The 17,852-nt window shown below is 52.8% G+C and overlaps 1 protein-coding gene across 2 annotated transcripts in view; it reads left to right on the plus strand.

Annotated features, from left to right (window-relative positions):
• The window catches only part of ZBTB16 (zinc finger and BTB domain containing 16), a 188,154-nt gene that overhangs the window by 75,352 nt on the left and 94,950 nt on the right, over positions 1-17,852 (plus strand). The window lies entirely within an intron of this gene.

Consider the following 17,852-nt stretch of genomic DNA (forward strand, 5'->3'; position numbering starts at 1 on the left):
GGAGAAACAAGTGCATCAGAAACCTGCTCTACAGATGGTCTCCCTCAGCCCTGAGCACACCGCCTGGCTGGTGCTGGGTGGCTGAGCCCCATGTCCTGCATTGGCCAGAGGTGCGGAGGGGACACTCAGGGGAGCACTCCTCGCTGGCTCATGAAGAAGGCAGCGAGTGAGGAGTGACCTGGAGGACCTTAGGGGAGCAGCCCGTCAGAGACCAGGATGAAAGGGTGCCTGGGAGCTAGACAAGCCCCCCCCCCCCCCCCCCCGCCCGGTCCTCCGTTCCCACACCATCAGAAAAGCAGGTGGCATAGGAGGACAGGAGGCTGATGTGGGGTTTGACCCTGGGGCTGTATGACTGAAGAGTGGGTGGGGTGAGTATTTCCAGCTTGATAGACTTAGACATTCGCGACAGAGCGAGGACAGAATGGAAGAGCCGCAGGAGGGAGGCCTGGGGTGGAGATGGGTGGGGTGTTCCCAGAGAGCAAGAAACCTTGGGTGGGAAAGGGGCTGTTTCCTGCTTGGCTGCTTGGAGTGTGAATGCAGAACTCTCGCTGCTGTTCCTCTGGTGGTTAGCCCTCATGTCCTTTGCTGTCCCGGTTACTCTAGAACTGGTGTTTAATCTTTACATGCATATGACTTGTGCCGCCTGCTGAGTTTAAGGTCCTTGAGGGAGAGCCCGTGTGTTCCAGCTCCTTGAACCGTTCGCAGTGGCCAGCACTGTGCCTGGCATGTAGTAGGTGGCACCTGTGTGTCAGCTTTGACGGCCACTCCCTGCTCCCGTCCCCTGAGGAGAGCTGCTCTCGCCTGTCCCCGTGCCCAGTTTCACCCCAGCCTCTCCCTCCTAAGAGGGGTTTCGTGAAGACGTACAAGATGAAAACTGTAGGTGCCGATGGACACGTGGGGACGAGGGGTCACTGGAGTGTGGAGACTGAGGGGCCTTCTCCAGGCTGTCACTCTGATTCGTGGACTTCCCATTCTCACTGGTCCAGCTGACCCTCTGTCCGCAGGGGAGGGGCTCACGCTTTCCTCTTCGCCTCCAGTTATTATTTTTATCTCACTTCCTCCCTTCCATTATTTTTATCGCACTTCCTCCCTTCCGTGCCGCTCCTCTCCACAGCGCCTTCACCCGCCAGCTCTGCCCGTCTGCTCAGCGGGATTGTTTCGGTTTTATTTAGAAACTGGAAGCCTCATTTTACTATAATAGTTCCTCAATGATTTTCTAAATTAAACTCGTGTACTTCATCTGCTCCCCACTTTTCAGATATTAAACAAATATCTGTAAGACGTTCTCCCACCCCCCCCTTTTTCCTCAGATACCGGCAGTTTGCTCAGCCAGATGGTGATGGATGGTGTGTGGTAGGGACGTGCCCGCTCATCCACGTGTGTGAGCAGGAGACTCGCAGGGTGGCTGGTTTCTGTCCAGCATTTTCTTGCCTTGTTGGCATCCAGCCACGAGGCAGGACAGAGCACCCTGACCAGTGCCCAGACGCAGAGGGTGGCAGGAAGGCCTGATGTCCCTGTGAGGCATCCACTTGTCGTGAATGGGAGGGCGGGGGAGGCCGGAGAGCAAGTGTCCGGCCCGTCTCCACGGCCAGCTGTCCCTCAGGGCGTATGTCCTGTAGGAAGGGTGGGCATGAGGGCTTCTAGAGCGTGCCCGACTCTGCTCTGGTGCCACCACCACCCTTGGGTCCCCTTCCCTCTGTCCCACACCTGAGCGGCCCTCTGTGCCTGCGCATGTGCCCACTAGCGTGCTGGTCTGAAGTCATTGCACGTGGCTCCACAGCACCCGCCTCCGCTCCAGCTCCCCTGCTCTGGGCTGGCTGCTCCCCGCGCAGGAACCACTCTCCTCTCGGGCCTGCATCGCCCTCGTCTGACGTGTCTTCTCTTCTCTCCCCGCTGCTTCCTTGGTGTCCTGGGATCCCAGCCTGGAGGCCACCTCCTCGGGGAGACCTCTGAGTTTCTGGGTGTGGTGATTGTAATCGGGCCGACATTTGAGCACATGAGTGAGAACTACTTTGTATGATTTTGTGTTTTGTCTTCTCTCTCCAGCCAGATGGCAAGAGTTAGGGGGACGGGTTGTTGCCCTCTGCTTTCGTTGTATATTTCACTTTGCCAAGTAAAGACACAGTTGGTTCTCAATCTGCTTGAGCTCATGAGAGAAAGGGGACCGGATATCCTGCCCCCCAGCCGTCACGCCCCAGGTGACTAAGGGAAGCAGGGCCGCAGCGTCGCTCCTCCACCGTCCATGTCCACCGCACGCCCTTGCTGCCACCTGCGTCCTCCAGTGGGCAGGGCCTGTTGGATGGGTGGATTGCTGCCAGGTAGCAAACAGAAGGGTTTCCCGCCCCTGGGCCCTTACTCCACGGAGCCAGGCACCTGGGCCGGGCAGCAGATCGGATAGGTGGTTGGTTTCCGTCTCTTTTCTTTTGGGAAGCACAAGTATCTCACTGATGCCTGGCGAGGATATCATGTTGGCATTTTGTCTGGGAGGCCGAACTAACTGCTGTCTGTGGAAATGCACCCATCCTCAATACAGAACGGGGATACTTCTCTCTGTCCCTCTCCTTCAGCGGTCCCTGCCCGCACAGAGCCGGCCACTCCCAGGCAGCTCCATTGCTCCAGGGAGGACCTGGGGGGGCTGCTCAAGGACAGCCAGGCTGAGGTCAAAGTCAGCCTCCACTTTAGGACGCTCATACCCCAGCCGTGCTAAGGCCTCCGCAAGCGTATCCCCACCCACGCTGCCCCGGGGCCAGTCTGCATAAACCAGGCCAGTCTCCTCTGGAATGACTTGCTCGCTCCTAACGGCAAGTCTTGGCTCGTGCGATGCCTCCATCACAGGGGACTCTTTCCCTTACCCAAGGCCTTTCGGTTTACATTCTCCCCTGACCTGGGTGAATCGATAGAGGCCTTCAGAGTTTGCACAGCCCCCGGAAGGACCGCTCAGCCTCCAGCCACCTCTAGCCACCCCACCCACTGTTGATCTGCTGCTCTCCTGAGCACCCATATATTGGTTATTTGTTGACACTTGGCACATCACCCCATCCTCCTCTCAGGATTCTTCCTCTGTTTCTCACCAGCTAGGTTATACTAGTAGACTGGCCAGGGGACAGGGTCTGTCTTTCTTTTTCTGCAGCCTTATTTAGCTCATTGTTTATTAACACGTCGTTCTTAACATTGTGCTGCCTTTTTACGTGCACAGTCCCATTTTTCTACCCTCCGAGGTAACAATATTATTATCCCACTTGACAGATGAGAAAACTGAGGTTTACATAACCCCCGCGTGTTAAGGCTAGTACGTTGTAACCTGGAATTTGCAATCAGGGCTGGTCTCAGTCTGAGTTCTTCAACTCTTTCCTCTACTAACTCGGTTTGTATCAGGCTCTGCCGCCTACAAGCTCTATGACCTTGAGCAAGTTGTTCACTTCCTTTTTGCCTCAGTGTCTTCCTCAGCAAAACAGAAATAAAAATAATCGCCGCCTCATAAGGTTGTTGCAAGGATCGGATGAGATAGCGCGTGAACACGCACCGCATAGTGCCTGGCACATGGTGTTATGTCTTGTACACATTTGTTCTTCTTCGTTCTCAGCATCATCTTAATGCTGTCGCTTGAATTACTGTTCCTACCTCGGTGTCCCCGGCATCGTCTTAGCGCCGGAGACAATGTTGTGCACGTGGCTGGTGCTCAGGAAATGCCTCCTTAACGAAGGAGAAGGCACTTGGGCTTGCGGAGGTGACTGGGCGGCACGTGCTCGGCGTGATGTCTCTGTGGCGGTTGCTGACGAAGAGCTGGCCTTCGCCAGGGTACAGTCCAGGCTCTTGTTCGGCTGCTTCGGCCGCAGGCTGTGTGGGGTGTGATGGACGCTGCAATCGAGAACCCTTCCGTCGCCTAAAAACTTTTCTCCTTCCTTCCCGCCCCCTTCGCCGGTAGCTCTGAGCCCTGCCAAGTCTGTGCAGAAGCCTTGAAATGACAAAGCACCCTTTAGTTAATTGCACAACGGATTGCCTAGAGTTAAAAGTTCTGATTTATATGGCTATAGCTGTAACTGCTCAATAACACAGGCCTGTAATCTACTTTCATTTCAAACAGAACGGTGATTTATAAGGCAGCATGCCGCTTTAGCTCAGAAATGAGGTGTCCAACATATGCTCTGTTGACATAAATTTGGAATTTATCGCTGTTGTCAAAACTGCCTGTTGGACAAAGGTGGGTATTAAGGCAATAAATGGCTCCGAATAGTTTTCTGTCACATTTCCTAACCATTGTATTCAGTCTGTTTGAGGAGAAAATATATACTTAAAAGTAATCAAATGTCTAAAATCCATGCATCTTGTTTTGAGTGTGAGAAGGGAGGGGGCGGGAAGCAGGGAGGGCTTGCAGAGGGTGGGGGTGGGCTGGGAGAAAGCTTTCCATGGAGTTATGGCCCATTTTAAAAAGATCCCACTTCGCTTCCTCTCCCCCATCCCCATTAGGAGGTGGGCTTTCCTTTCTCATTTACAAAGAAGGGGAGGAAAATGAAAGCTCATTAAATAAAAATAGTAAAGGACATTTTTATGTGCGGGCTTAAAGCCAGTGATGTCAGGGAGGAGTTAGTGAGTGCGGCTGGCTGCGAGGGAGGCAGAGCAGGGTTTTGTTTATGGGGAAATAAAGCCAGCGGCCCGCGGAGGTTTCTCTTTGCCACCTCGGCCGGCCGGCCAGCTTGGGCTTGCTGGCAGGCCCCGAGGCTGCTGTGGGCCGCGGGCACTGCTGGCTGCCTGGTGAGGGTGAGGGTGAGGGTGAGGGTGAGAGGAGGAACAGCCGGGGCCCGGGCCTGGTGCACTGTGCTGTATGCCCCATCCAGTCCTGACTTGTTATCTGCAGCGTGGCCAAGAGGCACACTCCTACGCTGCACACTCACCCACAGCACGTCTCGAGCACCCACATGGCCTTGTCGAGGCGGGAGACCCAGAAGGGAGGAAGCGCTCCGTCTTCAGGTAGTTTCCCATCGAGTTGGAGAGAGACACACAGGCAGGCAGAGGCAGCCCCAGTGCCGTCGCTGCAGCAAACGCACACCGCGGGCTAAAGCAGACTAGCTTTGGGAGCGGAGGGGTCCGGGGGGGTGGGCCTCTAACGATGCCATTGACTCTCCTGCCTGGCGAAATGTCCCCTTGTGGGCATTCGGTCCCTTCAGAGAGAATACAGAACAAATACGCCACTGATAGGCTTTTAACAAGATGTGCAGCGTGCGGTCAGGTGATCACTGATGTGTGTCAGGTGGGTTTTCTGCATCATATATTGTAGGAGTGAGGCCAGAGTCCCCCTGCTCCGAGGCTGCCACTCTGTTCTCTGCGCATCAGCTCCGTGCCACGGCCTGGTCATCGCGTCCCGGGGGGCCTGGGGGGCGGGCAGGGGTGCCAGGCAGGCAGCTCGGAGGGTTTAACGAAGGCAGTCGAAGTCAAGGTTAAGAATCTCCTTTTATTCTCCATCCTCCCCTTTAAGATAACATGGCTTGCGGCGTGCCATCGCCGGGTTTGTCTCTGAGTCGGAAAGTCCCAGCATATCCAGAGAGCCGCTGGGCCTGGCTGTTCTGGGCCCGAGGAGCTGGAATCGGGCATCTCGTGCCCGCCAGCTCCCAGGCTTGCACGTGAGGCGCTGGAGGAGCCCGCAAGCCGCTGCCAGCCGGTCCTTCCCCCGTGAAAGCCAGCCCAGCAGGGGGAGAGGATGCATATTTGTTGCTTTTATTTTGTTTTCCCTTTTATCTCCATGCCCGCACGCTTGGAGCCTCTGGCGCTGACAAATGTGTGCCCTCACAAACACATGCACGCTGCCCCCTCTTTCTCTTTGCCCGCCTGCGTGCCACACACACGCACAAACACACGCACGCAGTCCCCAGGACATGGGGTGTGGACACCAATTGTAAGCCTCCTCTGTGTGGCTCAGCCTCCCTTTGCCACCAACCCCTGTCCTTTTCAAAGCTCCCCGTTGGGAAAACTCATAATTTTTACACCACAGAGCCTGGCCTGGCCGTCGCTGGAATTGCTGTCTCTTTGAAGTGCTTTCTGCTGGGGCATTTACAGGCCGTTTTAATTACCCGCAGCTTGCGAGGGGCCTTGCTCTGTCCCAGCCTTTGTTTGTTTGTTCTTTGCAAGGAGTCTGTGCAGAAAGGAATACGGTGGCCTTTTTATACAAAGAAAGAAGAGGGGGGGAAAAAGAAGTTTGGGGGACCCCCTAGTCGCGATTTTCCCTGCAGCCTGCTCTGAACACCCGCCCACGCGAAGGGGCGCAGGACGGAAGCCAGCCTTGCTCTCGGCCGGCCCATGTCTCAGCACCGTGGGTCCCTCTCCTTGGCTATCCCGGGATATTTGTGTATTTTTATTTTAAGTATCATTAAATATACTTTCAAACTTCCCGTCAGAAACAGCAGGGCTGTCAAATACAGCTCCCCTCATTGCTGACCACATCAGAGTCAGCTGCCCCGAAGCTGGGATCCTGCTCATATTTTTCAGCTCAATCTACTTGAGGATTGTGCGCTATTACATTATAGAGTCTGGACATGGGGTGGGGTGGGGGTTTGGAATTACATGCGAAGGCAGTGCCCACTCGGAGCTGTCTGGGGTTTTATTTTCCTGTCTTGATTTTTCATTTGCTTCCCTCTCTAGGATGAACTAAATATAAATAGCCTTCTGTTAAACATGGGGGTTTCTGTTAAACACGAGTGTGGCATGTCATGTCTACAGATGAAGATGCGAGTTTACCAGAGGAGCCTTGGACATTTATGCCCTTCTCTGTGGGCTCTCCCAGCAGCAGAACCTTCATTCATTTATTCATTTAGTCCGAAAATGTATTGAGCAATCAGACCCTCACACATGGCTGATGGGAATGTAAAGTGGTGCAGCTGCCTTCGGAAACAGCCTGGCAGTTCCTTAAAAGGTTAGGTACAGAGTTACCATTGACCCAGCAACTACGCCTGGGCGTATACCCAGGGGACGTGAAGCATACGTCCACGGGTAAAACTTGTACACACATGGTCATAGTCACATTATTCATAATTGCCAAAAGTGGAAACAACATGGCCGAACTCGGAAGACATCGTGCTAAGTGGAAGAAGGCAGGCACAAAAGGCCACGTGTTGTATGACTGCATTGCTATGAAATGTTCAGAACAGGTAAATACACAGAGGGAGACAGATCAGTGGTTGCCAGAGACCGGGAGATAGAGGCGTAGGGAGTGACTGCTAAGTGTTCTGACATTAGATAAGGGGGATGGTTACAAAGCTCTGTGAAAATACTAAAAATCACAGAGTGGTACACTTTACTAGGGTGACTTTTGTGGTATGCGCATAGTATCTCAGTAAACTTGTTATTTAAAAATATACACAGCATGGATGGAACTGGAGAGCATTATGCTAAGTGAAATAAGCCAGGCAGTGAAAGAAAAATACCACATGATCTCACTCATTTATGGATAATAAAGAACATTATAAACTGATGAACAAAAATAGATACAGAGGCAGAGCAGCGTCGAACAGACTGTCAAACGACAGCGGGAAGGCTGGGGAGGGTTGGGGGGCGGGGGGAGGTAAGAGATCAACCAAAGGACTTGTATGCATGCATATAAGCATAACCAATGGACGCAAGACACTGGGAGGGGGGTGAGGGCATGTGCCGGGAGGTAGGGGAGGCTGGGGGAAGGTCAATTGGGGGGGAAAAAAAGGAGACATATGTACTATTATTTGTAATATTTTAAACAATAAAAAAATTATAAAATAAAAGCTATATATATATAATATATGTATACATATATATTATATATATACATATGTATACATATATATTATATGTACATGTGTATATATATATATGTGTGTGTGTATATACATATACCAGGCACTGTTCCAGACTCTGAGGGCAGAGAAGATAGTTTCTGCCTTCATGTAGGTTGCAGTCTAGCAGGGATAAAGAATACTAGTAAAAAACAACAACAATATATACCTGTACAATTGCGTTAAGTGTTAGAAGAGAAGTCAATAAAGTGCAATAATGGAGAACAGTGTTGATGTAGAACCTACTTAGACTGCAGTTCAAGTGCAGTCTGCTTCCCAGAGCCTGGCATACAGTAGGGGCTTAATAGATAGTGAGGAAACGGCAGTAGGGGACGAGGCAGTGTGCCTTCCCTGTAGGAGGTTATCTAGTCCCCTGGAGACTCGGCCTGGCCGTGGACTCTGGGTGCCATCATTGGGCTTGCCTGTCTTCTTAGCTCCTCTGTTTTTGCTTCTCTTTGATTGGGATCAGGGGACTGTCAGGTGTGTGCTTTCTCTCTCTCAGTATATCTTTCTTGCTGATGGTTTCCCTGTGACTTTTAGACGGCAGCTCTGGGAGGACATTGTGGACAGGGTGGATAGTCTCTCCTCAGGTGGGGAAATGTGAATGTGGATCCCGAGGCGAAAAGCCTGGAGACTCCACCTGCTTACATGGGACAGTGAGTCAGTCTCAGTTTTCCTCATCTGCTAAATGGGGACAGCACTCTCTCCCCCCACCACACGGAAGGTTGCTATGATCCTCAGGACGTCCTTTCAAAGGCACATGTGATGTAGAAATGTATGAGCATTATTATTACAAAACCTCAGTGAACTAGATTTATTTATATTTTGCATTATTGCTCAAAGAAAAAAAATAACAGAAATGAGATAGATCTCTTTGGTTTTTGCCTTTTTTCCTTTATTAAAATGGCAACTTCCACTGTGCGATTTGGTGTTCGTACAGGTTAATCTGCCCAACCTCTTATCGTGTGTTCATAGCTGATGTTTAGGACGGTGGCTCTGCAGCTCAGACTCTTCATAGGAAAGGAGTGCAATTTTCAATGTACGGAGGCAGAAAGAGTGAGGCGGTCTGCATTGCGGACGCTTTCAGGAGGGTTTAATCACAGGAACGTCCTTCTTAGGTCCTCAATGAGCCTCCGTTACCTTCAGCAGCCTCCGAGGACCCGGCTGGTCTGTGGGGTGTGAGGTAGCATCGGGGCTTCCGGGCTGAATGAGGACACGCAAAGGCGAGCCCGACAACCAGGAGATGACGCTCCTCCCTCCAGGCAGAACAGGGAGGCACAGGAGGAACCTGTAGCTCTTTGAAAACGGTTTTCTCAGAAATGGACTATGTGTGCTGGTGTGATGCCTCATATGGGTGTGGTGAGAGAAAAAGCAAAAAACGTCGTTCATCAATAGGAACCATAGTTCGTTTCTCTTTCCCGGCCTTGTAGGGCCTGGAGAGAGAATTTTGAATTTATTTTTGTTCCCCTTGGGCTGACATCATCAAGCATGCATCATGGTGCTCTGTTTTGGGTTTGGAAAAAGCTCTTGAGAAGCTATAAATCTTGAGGCATTTTACTATTTTTTTTCTCTTCCCTACAAGCACAACTTTTCTGGTGTCTTAAAAAAAAAAAAGAGAGAGAGAGAAAACTACAAAAGTGTGTATTGATCCCTTTCCCTCAGATCTTAACTGGCCAGGCTGTAATACCTTGCTTACATCTGCCAGGTTTTGTGCAGTTTTTGCAACATCGCCTTAATCCAGTGAGCATAAATAGAACATTTCAATCATATTTGGCTACCAGGAACTTCGCAGATAAGCACGCTAAAACCTTGTTGAAAGAGACTGTATGAGACTGTGTGCGATAAGATCATCCGAAAGCCCAGCGCACAAATGAAAAACTTTTGTTGATAGAGATATTTCAAATAAATGACTTAGGAGAGCTCGGCATTTTAAAACAAAGGCCCAGTTACGTCGCCGCCAGAAGCCCAGGCCTCCCGGAGCTCCTCAGCCCTGAGGATCCTTCTTTGAGCAGTTGCTGCGGGGAGATTAGCCGGCCTTTGTCACGCCTGCCATCTTCTGTGAACACTCGGGCAGCCTTATCTGCAAGCACTGTACTTGGTGTGGCCATGGCCGCGGGGAATGCCATTGTCCTTCCCCCTATTTTCAAAGCTGGGGACAGCTCCCGCCACTCTTCGGGCGGCTCCAGGTCGGCCTCGATCCCAGGCCAAGGCGGGTCGCACGGCTTTCGCTCTAAGAACCCGTGGAGGCCTTGGCTTTGGGGCAACGGGGACCGCAGTTCTTGTACTGGGCTGTGTTTGTGTGTTGGTGTGCGTAGAGGGGGTGGGCGTTTTCACCTCTGCATCTTTCCCTCCGGCTTCCCGTTCGCGTTGGCTCATTCACTCAACAATAACGCACCGAGTGCCGCTCTGTCCTGGGCTCAGTGCCGGAGGCTGAGGGGATGGCTCTGGTTGGCTCCTTCACGGGGGAGGTTATGGTCCGGCTCACTTCATGGGGGCCCATGTCCGCCCCACAGCTCTCTGTGTCATACCCCGATTGGAAGGGACTCGACCCTTGCAGTGTCACAAAGGGGTGAACAGGGTGACTGGCCTCACCAAGGTCACTGGCTGGTCATGGCCGAGCTGGGTGAGCACCGAGTCTCCTGCCCTCCGCCCAGTATTTCAGTCAGTGTCACGCCTTTACTCTAGGTGACCCTTGAGAAAGTGCCTTCTTTGCTAGTCTCTCCCCGTCCTTTAACGGGCTCCACAGCAACCGCATAGCCACGTCTTCCATCGCTGCCCTGGCCCGGACGCCAGCAGAGCGGCGCTTGCCTGTCTTCCCCCGCCCCGCCCCCAGTCCGCAGCACGTAAAGTGTTAACCATCACTGTCAGTTCCTGATTGCTTTTTTTAATCCGTTGCTTGAAATCCTTGCCTTTTTATTGGTAAAATTTACTTTATGGCATACATAAAGAGCTATATTAAAAAATAAATTGTGTTGTAAAAGCATTTGGTAATGTTTATTAATATTGACAAGTCAGGGAGCCCAAACTCTATTGCTAGAAGGATAATTTGTGGTAATACCAGCTAAGCGTTTGTAGCTTATAATGACTATAATCTCAATACGGGGAAAAGTGGGGGGAAGGATAATTTCCGTTATGCCTGGAGAAAATGAAGGTGACCCGTTCTGCAGCCAAGATCAGAACCATCCCTTCGCTGTCCTTCCCGGAGGAAGCAGGCCTCCGCTCTGGTCCCAGGCAGCGTTTCCTCGGTCAGGCAGCCTTTGCCCTGGGGAGGGTGACAGCAGCGTCAGCAGCAGCCTCTCGTGTGTGCCTGCGCGTGCTGAGGGCTGGGAGGCAGATGTAGATTCATACAGTGGGGAAGGATGTATAATTGGCTTAGTCTTGAGTCATGGACTTGATATTCCAAGAAAGCACAGAAGGAGAATGGCACTGGGCATAACTAGTGTCACGGACTCTTAGGCCTCCCCGTCGCCATTTGAATTAAGGGTAGAGAGACACTGAAGGTATCTTTTGAAAGTAAGGGCCTGGGGAGAAAGAGTAAGCCCATTGCTGAAGGATGTCCGTTCGTCCCTTTTCAGTTCTGTTTCTGCTTGGAGAGCTGAGCGAGGCCGGGGGGGTGGGGAGTGGGGGAAGCCTCTCTGCCCACTGGGTTTAGGAGTCACTGGTCGCTTTGGAGATGGAGAGCATTTCGAGAGGCAGTGCGCCTTGAAGGGGCCCCGGCAGGTCAGTGCCACTCGGCCAGGTCCTGCTCAGAGAGGAGCAGGAGGCTCCCATGTAGGCAGCAACAGAATTTTTATTGTTGTTGTTGTTGTTAAGCCTCAGCCGAGGGTTTTTTCCCCACATTGATTTTTAGAGAGAGAGAGAGAGAGTGGAAGAGAGGGAGGCAGAGAGAGAGAGAAAGAGAAACATCTATGTGACAAAAACACCTTGATCGGTTGCCTCCTGCACGTGCCTCGACCAGGCCAGAGATCAAACCTGCAACCCAGATACATGCCCTTGACCAGGATTCGAACCCAGCACCCTTCGGTGCTCGGGCCAATACTCTAAACACTGAGCAAAACTGGCCAGGACAGCAGCAGGCTTTTTCAAAAGGAGGGTCATCTAGACTTGGGTTTGGATCTGGTTCACGGAATGTCCTGTCTCGTCCATGTGTGTGCTGAGTTCCCCTAGAAGCACTGCGAGGTCACGTTGATGGTCCGGGACCAGAAAGCAAAAGCCCCAGGCCCCGGATGACTTCCGCACCTGGAGCCCTCAGACCAGGGAGCTGAATGCTGGTCCAGGGGATGGAGTCAGCTAAACTGAGAACAAGGAAAACATGACCTTATCGAAGCCCTTACTCTTTTATTTTTACTTCATTTAAAGGTGGGTGGTCCAGCTGCGGGTTCCCTCCCACTGCTTTTCCCCCGAGGACGGCTCCTGCATCTCCGTGCTGGTCTGCCCTCGGGACTCAGACAGCCTCAGCTCCTGGGAGGAGATCAGGAGCACAGCCCTGGGTTACTGGAACCAAATTTCCCCCCTAAACGGCCCCTGCCCATTGGTCTGCTCTACTAGTAAGTGTCTCTGGGCCGAGGAACTTGGGGGGAAATGGAGCATTGGAGGCACTGGGCCTTGATCCGTGCTCTCAGGCGCGAGGTGCTGCTCTTCGTCCTCCTAGCCTTGCCCCCTGGTCCTGGCTGTGGGGACAGAGATGGGCGAGCCCCTTCTGCACCCCATAGGGAGCAGCTGTGCCTGGAGCCGAGGGGTGACGATGGGTCTCCTTGCTGCCACTCCCTGAGCTGCTGTTGCAGGTGGCCTGGGGAGGTCTGAAGCTCAGGCTTCATGCAGCGATGGAAGAGCCATCGCCTTCCCTGTGGGGACCTCAGGAGTCACCTGACGGGCCCAGCACTCGGCGGGGCTGCCCAGGAAGCTCTTGTACTTGGGATGTTGTCAGGATGAGAGGAGGGTGCCTAGACCCCACCTTAGACAGAGGAACCTCTTGAGCAGAACTGAACAATCCCGTCTCAACTAGGCCTCTGAGAAAAGGAAAAATAAACATTACACCGGCTGTACATCAACATTATATTCTGCCATTATATCACGTGCAGGTTAGAGCAGATGGAATCTCTGTACATTTTCAGACTCACGATGGCACGCAGTGGTTTGGGAGAGCGTGGCCTTGCTCCCTGGCTGAGAATTGTGTGGTTGAGAGTCTGTGAGAAGGAATGAGCCTTTCTCTCTGGGTACTTGTTAAAAGGTTCAGACTTGCTTAGACTTAATTTCTCATAAAGATGCAGTTCTCTTGAGCAAATAGCTAGAAACCTGTTCATTTTTCCTTGGTCTTTTTGGATAGAAGTGAAAATCTGTTGAATTCAAGGTGAGCTTACCCAATGGGCCAGGTGTGGTCTGGGAAGGGGCAGAGCTAGGGGTGGGGAGAACTTGAGCCTGCTCCCCAAAAGTGGATGGAGAGGACCTGAGCGTATGGGGGAGAATGATCCTGCACTGAGTATGGAGTGGAGGTGTGTGGGCCCCCTGGAGCAGGGCTACTTTCAGTATGGTGTTCAGCAGAGTTGCTGCTGCTTTTTTGTTTTGTTTTGTTAATCCTCACCTGAGGATATTTTCCCCATTGATATTTAGAGAAAGAAGGGAGGAGAAGAAAGAGGAAGGAGAGAGAGAGAGAGAGAGAGAGGGAGGGAGGGAGGGAGAGAGATCGTGCACGCATGACGGAGAGAAATAAAGAAACGTGTATGTGAGAGAGAGACACTTGGATTGGTTGCCTCCTGCACACACTCCAACTGGGGCCAGGGATTGAACCTCAACCCAGGTACGTGCCCTTGAGCAGGAACCCAAGACCCTTCCATGTGCAGGCCGGTGCTCTAACCACTGGGAACACCGGCCAGGGCAATGTTGCTTCCTAGAGGAGTGTGAAAACCAAGCAATATTCAGAAAGATGTCCCCTGCTGTCCTTCCTCCCTGATGACTTCCAATGGTCAGGAGCAGTTGGACTTCGTGAAAAGACAGGACCAGACTGGGGAAATATGAGTGTGCGTGGGAAGGAGAAAAGAGGTGACAGAATTTCCATTTTAATCAAAATGCTTTTCAGTTGCCGAATGTGGTCATGGCAGTGAAGGTTGTGGTCTAAAGAGCGACAGACTGTGAGCTCATACAAACGTGTCCTGTACTTCAAAGCCAGCTGGAATTCTAGTTCCATGTTGGCCATGCCGCAGCCTGTGCCGTGGAGTCTGTGGGTCGCCAGTCCCTTGAATGAACCCAGGTTCTTTTCCTCTGAATTAGGAGAAGGCTCCACCTCCTCACAGTCTTTCCTGGTGTCTGAACAACAGTGAAAGCTATGAGCAGACCAGGCCTGGGAGGTGTCCCCTTCTCTCTTCTGGACTCTGTGCTTGGCCCTGGTCCCTCTGCCGCGGGAAGGACCTTTGTTCTTACACTTCTGTGGGGTCACATGGGCGCCTCTGGTAAGCTGTGTGGGGCACTGAGTTAGTGGGTCAGGTGCAGGCCGGTGTCCTTACCCCAAGGATTGGACAGGATAGGACACCTGAGTCTCTGAAGGCTGGCGAGGGGGTGGCACCAGAAGAGAGGCTGGTGATGAGTTCTGGAAGAGACTTTCACCGAAAGGTAGCCCACAAGTGAGGAAAGGAGGTCATGTATTAGGATGTTTTTAAAGGAACAGATTTCTGAGATTGGGTGTCGATTTTCGCTTGGGCTCTCCTGTTCTGACTGGTGGGTGTCACGGGACATCACCCACGTGGAAGCGTGGCTCTGAGAGAATAAACAGTGGCCGGGGAGGCTAGGAACAAGGATGTGGATGAGACTTTTGAATAATAAACGTTTGGCTCCAGGCGGGACCAGAACCTTAGATAGCACCCACATCACTTTACAGGTGATAGCACTGCAGAGATTGCCGTAGCATGACTTGTCCCAGGTCAGAGAGCACGTTAATGGCCGAGTCGGGATGAGGAGCCAGGTCTTGGGGCTGCTCGCGGGGCAGTGGAAGGCTGGAGCACAACACCTCTCGCACCACCCCAGTGCCGTTGGCCAAGAAAGCCCGTGCCACCGGTTGCCCATCAGATACTCTCATCTAGAAAAAAGGCAGGAGGTTACCCAGAAAGTGTTCATCTTGGTGAAGAACTTGGTGTGAAAAGGAGGTGGGAGTGCAAGGGCGGTGGAGGGCATTTACCCCGGTAGTGGCTGCTGAAACCGAAGACCAGTCCTCCAGAGTCCTTTTGGGAAAAGAAAGCCGAATGGTGCTTGTCCTCCCCATTCCTACTGACAGCCACGTCCTGAGAAGTGGGCACCCCTGGGCGCTAGGAAATCACCAGTGAAGGGAAGGACGAACATAGTAAGACTGAAACTCATACTCTGCCAGCCACCACCCTGACCATGAACATGGGCAAGAGGTTCACTTGCTGAACCACGTGTGAATAGAGCTTTGGCCACTCCCGGGACCGCCTGTTAGAGAAGCACATATCTGTCATGTCTGCAGGCAACAGGACACTCAGTCATCATGCATGCACGTGCTCCTTGTGCGTGCACACACTTGTGTGCCCGGAGCTGTACAGCGGTCTCCCCTTGTTCACGGTTTCAGGGATCCACAGTCAACCATGGTCCTAAAATACTAAGTTTTTCCAGCCATTGACACTGTCTGCTCCTGACATCCAACTATTCACATCGTCATGGCTGGGTGCTCCAGGATCACCTGAAGCAGGTGACCCTCCTTCTGACGTATGTTCAGAAGGTCAACAGCAGCCTAACACTGTGTCACAATGTTGACTTCACTTCATCCTACCACATAGGGATTTGTTACCTCTCACCATCAGAAGAATGGTGAGTAGAGAATAGGGAGATATTTTGAAAGTGAGACCACATTTCCATAACTTTTATTATAGTACTAGTGGCCCGGTGCACGAAATTCGTGCACATTAAAAGGGAATTAATTAGAGGAAATATTTTAATATTGCTGTTTGCCCTTTCTCTATAATAGAAGTGTCAGAGATGAAATAAAATTAGTAAAATGTATATGAAAATCGCCCTCCTGTCAGAGTCTGGGGTGTGCCACAGGACCTAGAGTCAAGTCCCCGCCCACCACCCACACGCACTTTAAAAATGCAGGAGACCCAGACCTGGCTGGCCCCACCCCCATTGGGTGAGACCCAGACCCGGCCAGCTCCACCCCTGTCAAGCCCCTTAGGTCCCCTGGCCCGGTGCTGGGTGGGGGTTGCAGTCTCAGGTCCCCCGTCAAGCCCCGCCAGGGCCCAGCACAGCCTGAGGTCCCCTGTCAAGCCCCGCCAGGTGGGGGGGCATGGCCTGAGGTCCTCCGTCAAGCCCCACGGGGCGGGGGGCGTGGCCTGAGGTCCCTCACCCCAGCCAGGCGCCATGCAGCCTCAGGTCCCTGCTGTTTGGTTGTGACATTATGGCATCCTGGCTAATTTGCATATTCCTCTACTATATAGATAGATGTTGTAATTGTTCTATTTTATTAATAGTTGTTAATCACTTACTTTGCCTCATTTATAAATTAAGCTTTATTCTAGGGAGGTATGTATGGAGAGAAAACATAGTACATATAGGGTTCGGTGCTATCGGTTTCAGCATCCCTGAAACATATCCCTCATGGATAAGGGGGGCTAGGCTACTGTGTTCCAAAACATGCTTTGCCCAGAATGCTGCTAAGACACGTGCCAGCGCCCAGCGTTGTGAAATGCACTTTCAGCATCAAGAATGTTCAGTTAAAATGTTCTGTACTGTTACTGTTTCTCAATTGGGACGGATCATCGCGGCCCGGAGTAAGATAACATGGGGGTGGGGTGCACTGCATGGACAAGGGTGTGTGTGTGTGTGTGTGTGTGTGTGTGTGTGTGTGTGTGTGTGATTGAGAAATCAGTTGTTGTCTTTGGCAAGGAGTAAAGGGAAAGCCAGCAACAGTGCTGCGATTGAGAAAGAGCCCTGCTTGGGACTGGGCGTGCCTGCTGTGGGAGCGTGCACCCTGGACACCACGTGCCTCAGGCAGGGACTGCGCCGAGGAGGCTCACCTGGGCCCCAGGGTTCTCACACTGCTGGTTCTCATTGTGGGGTTTGGAAGGCGATGGCGGAGGGTGGCTTAGTGCAGTTGCCATGATCTGGGCCCAGACGGCACGCTGCTGACTCGAGTGTGTAACACTCCCTCACCTCCGCGTTTATCTAGCGTCAGTACCAGCCGCTCTCTCTCCAGCCTTTCACTATGGCCTTAACGCATCAGCATTCTGATTGCAATAGTGTGTTGTTTCTAAGGGACCTGTGTGCCTGCTGCCTGCCCCACCAACCTGGCTCCTGCCCTTGGCTGCCACTGCCCACCCTGTTCCTCGGGGCCAGGCCCCTGGGCAGGTGAGGGGCAGAGGTGGGTCGAGGTGGAAAGGCCTGAGGAGTGTGGGTGGGAGGAAAGTCCGTGTCTGGGCCAGATGGCCCACACACCAGCCAGCCGCTCAGAGCCCAGCCGTGTGCGCCCGGACCCTCCCCAGTGCTCAGCGCCCACTAGCCCGCCTGCTTCCCCCCGTCGTGGTGGCTCCGTTGCTGGCTCCCGATGGGGCAGTGGGGCGGGTGGGAAAGGCCCTGGGTTCGGGAGTAGGGGCCGGGCACCGTGTCAGCTGGGCCTGCGGTCACTTGTTGACAGGGCCTCTGTCTCCTGGGGCGATCCCATGTGCCAAACCCACCTCTCAGAACTGCAGCGATGGTACAACGAGATAACGTGTATGACAGTCCTTCGGAAAACCAAAAACGACCGTGGCCACCTTTCATTCATAGACTGTTTCCTGTTTCTCGAAGCCTCTCTTTCTGTCAGGGCCCACCCTGCAGCAAGACTAGCGGGAAGACCTAAAGCTGGGCTTAGGGGAAGGTATGCATGGTGGGGAGCCGCCGTGGTTCTGAGAACATCTGGAAGCCCGGAGAGAGAAGCATCTCGTGTCCACACAGCTCACTACGGAGCGCGTTCACTGCCTGCGGCATCCGCTGGAGTGGAGCTGGAGTGAGGCAGGCTGCAGTTCTGGCCCTCCTGGGCCCAGTGCTCTGGCCGAGGCCCAGTCTGTCTGACTG

This window comes from Cnephaeus nilssonii (assembly GCF_951640355.1).
Source record: "Cnephaeus nilssonii genome assembly, chromosome: 13".
In the NCBI taxonomy this organism is placed as follows: Eukaryota; Metazoa; Chordata; class Mammalia; order Chiroptera; family Vespertilionidae; genus Cnephaeus; species Cnephaeus nilssonii.